Below are 10380 nucleotides of genomic sequence, written 5' to 3' on the forward strand. Positions count from 1 at the left end.
AAGTTAAACTCTTTTTTATCGCTATGTTGAAAAAATCAATTGACACGAGTTGACCTTTCGAGATAATGGTGTTTATAATAACATGAACTCTATAACTGTATATGCTTTGTTTGACTCCTATTATCAGTACATACTATCTTAGTGGCTTTCCTTATCCAATGTTCACCGCCCACACCATGTGATTCTAAGTTACCTTGTGCAAGCGTAGCCTGAGAAGGTCGCGTGAGTTGCGCCCTCCGCGGTGCTCCAAACCCAACACAGTCAATTGATGTATGCGCACGCTATATACCTCACGAATAGAACCTCACAGATACGACCTCACGAATAGGACTCAGGAAGTGACGTATTGATTGTTCAATGGCGTTGTGGCACCTTATAATTTAACGTTGCCGGGCCCATTAGTATCAATATATTTGGTATTTCGTAAATAGAAACTGAGCTCGCGACGTGGACTCGGGTCGCACACAGTCGGACAGAGCAAGGGAGCAAGGGAGTGTTTGGTTATTGAATGACCCTTGGTTTGCGGTGCTACTATTCGATGACTCGCGATGTAACGGTCGGTACTGTGACTGATTCAAACGCCGTGTGCCGTTATATTCCTGGGCATAGAATGTGTTTTGAGGCCTTCGAGTTCCAGTTCATAATCTTCAACTTACCGGTAGTGATGTTTTCAACAATTAGATTTTTCGGTACTTTGTAGAAGTTGGTCATGGAGAGCGACACGTTTACTATAGAGTCCTGTAGGTCCTAGCGAAGTACTCTGATGACAACAAACAATGATGCTCGCAAGATAATTCTAAAATAAAACAGCGTTTGCTTATAATTATAAATGTGTGGGTTGAATAGAACTGCGGTGCTATCTAAATTTAGCTTTGAAAAACAGATTTCCAAATAATCTGGGTGACAGGAAACTCTCAATCTATTACATAAAATATACATGATTCGTCTTCATAGACTAAAAAAATATTTGACCCATTATTTGAATTGACCATCAGCACTAAGTTTCATGTTTTAATGCTGTAATGGAATTATTTACGTTCAACAAACTTATATAGAACTCACGGTTTCACGTTTTGTAACAGTCCGTGCTATTACAGAGAATGGCATTTTCCAGTACACTAATAACGCTTTATAAATTCTCTCAGAGTGCAAATTTTATTTCAAATGACAGCAGTGTGATGATACCATTCAAGCGAATGTTTTATTTGCAAAATCAATGTCGAAATATGTAAGATGGTATGTGTTAATAGGTGTTCTAAACTCCACTTCTTATTTATATTAGAAAAGGTCTTAAAACTCAGGCTCCATTTTGGGTAAATTGTACTAAAATGGATATTCAAATTTCGACATTTTGATGAAGATGTGTTGTCATAATAAGACATAGTTCTACATTACACTGAAAAGAGTTTGAAATGAGAACTCCGTAGCGCAGAATGTACCTATAACTCTCCAACACAAGGAGCTTCAACTTAGCAGTGAACCCCTTCCATTCACGGTGAATCGTCATTTAAGGATGTAACCCTGCATATTGTCTGTCTTTCTGTTGTCTAATAAGTATATTAAATGAGATTGGGTAATGCCAAAGAAATATTATTTTCTATTGCTATTTTGACAAATTATTATACTCAGTTTAGGTGATGAATTCCACGTCTTTGTTTCACTCATTTAATGAAATATACATTGCACTTACTACTAAATCAGAAAATACAACAACAGCTACATAAAAATTAAAACAATATAGAGTACTGAGGCCTTTCATAGAAATGTAGATGTTTTAAGAATTATCATATTTCTACCGTTAAATGCGATTTCAACTTGTTCATTAGTACGGCTGCCAGTGAATGCAATTCATATTCACATAACTGACTTGCAGTTGATTGCCGAATGCACTGTGAATCAAAACACATTTAAAAGATGCGTAAACTAACCACTGAGCTTAATGTTTCATTTCGCCACGGTTTCGAGAATATGGGCTACTGGCAATAAGCCCCTGCAAAATTCGCCGATTGGCTTTAATACTAACCTCGGAGTATGCAATGTTATTTTTCTTTTAAGGGGCAGTTACACGTGATTCTTTGTGAACCCTGTGACAGACTCATCAAGGCGTAAAAGACAAAATATCCGGCATGTACATATAATACACATATCCATGTGATACTAGTATATGACCCAACCATCCGACTACACTATACATATCCATGTGATACAAGTATATGACCCAACCATCCGACTACAACTACACATATCCATGTGATACCAGTATATCAACTCAACCATCTGACTATACTACACATATCCATGTGATACTAGTAGATCACCTCAACCATCTGACTACAACTACACATATACATGTGATACTAGTAGATCACCTCAACCATCTGACTATACTACACATATCCATGTGATACTAGTAGATCACCTCAACCATCTGACTACAACTACACATATCCATGTGATACTAGTAGATCACCTCAACCATCTGACTATACTACACATATCCATGTGATACTAGTAGATCACCTCAACCATCTGACTATACTACACATATCCATGTGATACTAGTAGATCACCTCAACCATCTGACTATACTACACATATCCATGTGATACTAGTAGATCACCTCAACCATCTGACTATACTACACATATCCATGTGATACTAGTAGATCACCTCAACCATCTGACTATACTACACATATCCATGTGATACTAGTAGATCACCTCAACCATCTGACTATACTACACATATCCATGTGATACTAGTAGATCACCTCAACCATCTGACTATACTACACATATCCATGTGATACTAGTAGATCACCTCAACCATCTGACTACAACTACACATATACATGTGATACTAGTAGATCACCTCAACCATCTGACTACACTACACATATCCATGTGATACTAGTAGATCACCTCAACCATCTGACTATACTACACATATCCATGTGATACTAGTAGATCACCTCAACCATCTGACTACAACTACACATATACATGTGATACTAGTAGATCACCTCAACCATCTGACTACACTACACATATCCATGTGATACTAGTAGATCACCTCAACCATCTGACTATACTACACATATCCATGTGATACTAGTAGATCACCTCAACCATCTGACTACAACTACACATATACATGTGATACTAGTAGATCACCTCAACCATCTGACTACACTACACATATCCATGTGATACTAGTAGATCACCTCAACCATCTGACTATACTACACATATCCATGTGATACTAGTAGATCACCTCAACCATCTGACTACAACTACACATATACATGTGATACTAGTAGATCACCTCAACCATCTGACTACACTACACATATCCATGTGATACTAGTAGATCACCTCAACCATCTGACTATACTACACATATCCATGTGATACTAGTAGATCACCTCAACCATCTGACTACAACTACACATATACATGTGATACTAGTAGATCACCTCAACCATCTGACTATACTACACATATCCATGTGATACTAGTAGATCACCTCAACCATCTGACTACAACTACACATATACATGTGATACTAGTAGATCACCTCAACCATCTGACTATACTACACATATCCATGTGATACTAGTAGATCACCTCAACCATCTGACTACAACTACACATATCCATGTGATACTAGTAGATCACCTCAACCATCTGACTATACTACACATATCCATGTGATACTAGTAGATCACCTCAACCATCTGACTATACTACACATATCCATGTGATACTAGTAGATCACCTCAACCATCTGACTATACTACACATATCCATGTGATACTAGTAGATCACCTCAACCATCTGACTACAACTACACATATACATGTGATACTAGTAGATCACCTCAACCATCTGACTACACTACACATATCCATGTGATACTAGTAGATCACCTCAACCATCTGACTATACTACACATATCCATGTGATACTAGTAGATCACCTCAACCATCTGACTACAACTACACATATACATGTGATACTAGTAGATCACCTCAACCATCTGACTACACTACACATATCCATGTGATACTAGTAGATCACCTCAACCATCTGACTATACTACACATATCCATGTGATACTAGTAGATCACCTCAACCATCTGACTATACTACACATATCCATGTGATACTAGTAGATCACCTCAACCATCTGACTACAACTACACATATACATGTGATACTAGTAGATCACCTCAACCATCTGACTACACTACACATATCCATGTGATACTAGTAGATCACCTCAACCATCTGACTATACTACACATATCCATGTGATACTAGTAGATCACCTCAACCATCTGACTACAACTACACATATACATGTGATACTAGTAGATCACCTCAACCATCTGACTATACTACACATATCCATGTGATACTAGTAGATCACCTCAACCATCTGACTATACTACACATATCCATGTGATACTAGTAGATCACCTCAACCATCTGACTATACTACACATATCCATGTGATACTAGTAGATCACCTCAACCATCTGACTATACTACACATATCCATGTGATACTAGTAGATCACCTCAACCATCTGACTACAACTACACATATACATGTGATACTAGTAGATCACCTCAACCATCTGACTACACTACACATATCCATGTGATACTAGTAGATCACCTCAACCATCTGACTATACTACACATATCCATGTGATACTAGTAGATCACCTCAACCATCTGACTACAACTACACATATACATGTGATACTAGTAGATCACCTCAACCATCTGACTACACTACACATATCCATGTGATACTAGTAGATCACCTCAACCATCTGACTATACTACACATATCCATGTGATACTAGTAGATCACCTCAACCATCTGACTACAACTACACATATACATGTGATACTAGTAGATCACCTCAACCATCTGACTACACTACACATATCCATGTGATACTAGTAGATCACCTCAACCATCTGACTATACTACACATATCCATGTGATACTAGTAGATCACCTCAACCATCTGACTACAACTACACATATACATGTGATACTAGTAGATCACCTCAACCATCTGACTACACTACACATATCCATGTGATACTAGTAGATCACCTCAACCATCTGACTATACTACACATATCCATGTGATACTAGTAGATCACCTCAACCATCTGACTACAACTACACATATACATGTGATACTAGTAGATCACCTCAACCATCTGACTATACTACACATATCCATGTGATACTAGTAGATCACCTCAACCATCTGACTACAACTACACATATACATGTGATACTAGTAGATCACCTCAACCATCTGACTATACTACACATATCCATGTGATACTAGTAGATCACCTCAACCATCTGACTACAACTACACATATCCATGTGATACTAGTAGATCACCTCAACCATCTGACTATACTACACATATCCATGTGATACTAGTAGATCACCTCAACCATCTGACTATACTACACATATCCATGTGATACTAGTAGATCACCTCAACCATCTGACTATACTACACATATCCATGTGATACTAGTAGATCACCTCAACCATCTGACTACAACTACACATATACATGTGATACTAGTAGATCACCTCAACCATCTGACTACACTACACATATCCATGTGATACTAGTAGATCACCTCAACCATCTGACTATACTACACATATCCATGTGATACTAGTAGATCACCTCAACCATCTGACTACAACTACACATATACATGTGATACTAGTAGATCACCTCAACCATCTGACTACACTACACATATCCATGTGATACTAGTAGATCACCTCAACCATCTGACTATACTACACATATCCATGTGATACTAGTAGATCACCTCAACCATCTGACTATACTACACATATCCATGTGATACTAGTAGATCACCTCAACCATCTGACTACAACTACACATATACATGTGATACTAGTAGATCACCTCAACCATCTGACTACACTACACATATCCATGTGATACTAGTAGATCACCTCAACCATCTGACTATACTACACATATCCATGTGATACTAGTAGATCACCTCAACCATCTGACTACAACTACACATATACATGTGATACTAGTAGATCACCTCAACCATCTGACTACACTACACATATCCATGTGATACTAGTAGATCACCTCAACCATCTGACTATACTACACATATCCATGTGATACTAGTAGATCACCTCAACCATCTGACTACAACTACACATATACATGTGATACTAGTAGATCACCTCAACCATCTGACTACACTACACATATCCATGTGATACTAGTAGATCACCTCAACCATCTGACTATACTACACATATCCATGTGATACTAGTAGATCACCTCAACCATCTGACTACAACTACACATATACATGTGATACTAGTAGATCACCTCAACCATCTGACTACACTACACATATCCATGTGATACTAGTAGATCACCTCAACCATCTGACTATACTACACATATCCATGTGATACTAGTAGATCACCTCAACCATCTGACTACAACTACACATATACATGTGATACTAGTATATCACCTCAACCATCTGACTACACTACACATATACATGTGACACTAGTATATCACCTCAACCATCTGACTACACTACACATATCCATGTGATACTAGTAGATCACCTCAACCATCTGACTACACTACACATATACATGTGATACTAGTATATCACCTCAACCATCTGACTACACTACACATATCCATGTGATACTAGTATATCACCTCAACCATCTGACTACACTACACATATCCATGTGATACTAGTAGATCACCTCAACCATCTGACTACAACTACACATATCCATGTGATACTAGTAGATCACCTCAACCATCTGACTATACTACACATATCCATGTGATACTAGTAGATCACCTCAACCATCTGACTATACTACACATATCCATGTGATACTAGTATATCACCTCAACCATCTGACTACAACTACACATATACATGTGATACTAGTAGATCACCTCAACCATCTGACTATACTACACATATCCATGTGATACTAGTATATCACCTCAACCATCTGACTACACTACACATATCCATGTGATACTAGTAGATCACCTCAACCATCTGACTATACTACACATATTCATGTGATACTAGTAGATCACCTCAACCATCCGACTATTTTATAAAGTTTATTCTTTACTCTGGGTTTTAAGCGTTCAGTCAAGTGAGAAAGTAAACATTATTCCGTGCAAAATCCGCTATTCTTATGATGATGCACAGTCCCTCTGATGATACAAGGGTTCTTCAGCTTTTTAAATAAATTTCAAATACGTACACAATTTTTTAAAAACAACAACAACAAAAACATTCAATTAACAAAAACATCAAAAGCATACCCTATTGGCGTAATTTCAACACATCAATAAAAACGATTGCCCTGTTAGCATTTTGCCCATCTTTATTCTAAACACCGAATATACATGTTTCCGAATGAGGTTTGCACATCCAACATTAGCCGGCCAAAAAATGAAAATATACTTCTATGAAATCCAGAAATATCATTTTGAAAAAAAATATAATTCATCATACCACCATCATGATATAATTCAGTGTTTGGCTGAACTATTCATTACAAATTAACTCACATCAAAATGTATCATACGCCTTAACGATTAGATCAACTAAATTCTGTATTCAGGAAGGAAATTATACATATTTATGCAGTTAACACGCCAGTCTGTTCTTCGCGATTATTCAGGGGCGGGGGAATTCTGAACGTCACGTACTACTAAGTATACCTTACCGGAGATTCGCTGGTAGGTTCGCCGGAGAGATACACAGAAGAAATTACAAAAATGTAAAACTTGAAGATTGATTAGTAACCTCTTTTCCGTTTATCTTATATGTCGGAAAAAATATACCCGTATTTTGTTTTCTCGATTTTAATAACCCTACCTACGTGTAGACATTACTTTCTATTGCATAACCACATTCACGGGCATGCACGCGGGGGGGGGGGCAGTTGATACATAGCTGGGTAGGTAAGTGCCCCTGAGTGCTCAAAAGTGTGGCCAATTTTATAACTGGATAGTGGCAAAATCTATACCCATATTTATACCAAAGTACCATTTCTGTCCTCACTGTTTATTTCGAATAAAACAGTTACCTAAATACACCAAATTGGGAAAATACTACCGATATTCATACCTATCTTGATCAGAAATAAGACCGATACTTATTTCTAATATTCTAAAAACGAGAACCACTTCAGGGGCATGTAAAATATGCCGCCACTCGAAAATCAAGCTGAAACCTTTTGTGTCAGCACAATTTGCCCCTCAAAATGTAGGAAATAGCTTAGGTTGTAGAGGGTCTAGATTTCAAAATTCAAGGAAGTGTATGCCCCTGGGTCCTCCTAGTAAGCGAGGGGTGATGAGCAGATCTTGCCCCTCCATGGGATATTTCGTTCCGCCGCCTCTGTAAATCATAATAGCGACTGATTTGAATATCTCGGCAAAATGTATCCTTGTTTATATTACTGTGACCCCCCCCCCCCAATACGAGACCACAAAATCTTTGTGCGCGTGTGTTCTCTAGAAAAGTTTGTTCTAGATGATTGGATATAAATTGTATTATCTGATGAAATGTTGAAACCTGTCTACACAACGGAGCAAATGTAACTTCCAGCCATATTTGCTAATTGTTGTAATCTTTCATTTTCCTTCGCAGTGCTGCAAAACAGCACGAACAAGTAATATTAAAATTTACTGTTTTGTCTATTATGTTTCTTTAAGGTTTATGCACACTACGAAATGTTTCCATAAAATGTTAAGAAAATATTGTCGTAACTAATAAGTTTTTGTTGTGTGATAAGTAACTGCCATTTTCGACGGATCAACATGAAACCTCAACCGCAGCCTTTCAAATAGAGTCTGCGATGAACCTCAGACCAATGGTCTGACATTTACAGATAAATATCACAACTAGGACGAAACGAAACGTTGGCATGGCGACATCGATACACATACTGTAAAATGACTAATTTTCACTTGGTTTAAATTTCGCTGATTTACCATTTCAGGTATATTAAGTGGGTTTTAAATTCACGGTTTTGTCATTTAGATAATGTATTCTATGCTAAATTTTACATATTCACTGGGTTTTAATTTAGCGCATTTTTCATTCAGCGAAATAAGCCAAATTAAAACCCGGTGAACAATTGATCCTTTTACAGTATATGGCACATTACGTGTGAAATGCGAGAAAGTTGTAAATATGCACAATGCTTTCAAAACCTTATGCTTTCACAAAGCTTAGAAGACAGGATGCCCATGCACGATTATTTGTTCAAATACAAATCTGCAATATATTTCCCTGATTTAGAGCTTGTGCTGCTGGGTGTAATCAGACCAGACGTCACAAACATGATTTATTGGTTGTCATCGTGGGTGGGAAAGTCCAATAACGTGTCGGCAGATGAACATTTGTAGACGGAGTACAGTTCATATAGCTGACGGCCGTACGTGGCTACATGGGGTCGAAAGTTTTTTTGATAGTGGTTTGTCATCAGCTAGGTCAGTTTACCAGCTACCCGAGTTACAGTTGGTTTTCCAGTTCTCATCATGAATAGCGGCTACTTTTGTTCGAAGTAGATATAAGACGCATAATAATAATAACTGTATTTAAATCTACAAATACAACACTATCAGATATTGACAATAATGAGCTAAAATCGTCACAAATGTCACGGATATACGATAAAATAAAAAATGTATTTATAAAGCATTGGATTAACTCAATTAATGATGATAACAGACAAAACACTAATACAAAAAACAAACTGGGGACTTACAAAAAATTTAAAACAAACTTCATTTTGGAAAACTACTTAATTAAGCTAAAAAATAAAGAACTGAAAAGTACCCTAACTAAATTCAGACTGAGCAATCACAGTTTAGAAATTGAAAAAGAAAGACACAACAGAATCAAAAGTAGCGACAGAATCTGCAAATTGTGTAATAAAAATAATATTGAAGATGAACATCACTTCCTCATAATATGCCCAGTATATAGTAAAGAGAGGGTCGTTTTATACAATGAAGCTGAAAAGATTATTCCTGACTTTACTAATATCACACCTGAAAATAAATTCATAAAAATAATGTCAAATAATAACTTAGCAATTCCTCTGGCACAATATCTGAAATACAGCTTTGCTATTAGACAGCAGCACCTACCCCTGGTACTTAGTCATTGACCTTTTCTTTTATTTTTTTTTACACCTATTCATTGGGTTTTTGTTTTTATATTCAGTTTATAGTTTTTTTTTTGGTGTTTTATTTTAC

This window comes from Saccoglossus kowalevskii, chromosome 11 (genome assembly GCF_978046115.1).
Source record: "Saccoglossus kowalevskii chromosome 11, keSacKowa6.1, whole genome shotgun sequence".
NCBI lineage: Eukaryota > Metazoa > Hemichordata > Enteropneusta > Harrimaniidae > Saccoglossus > Saccoglossus kowalevskii.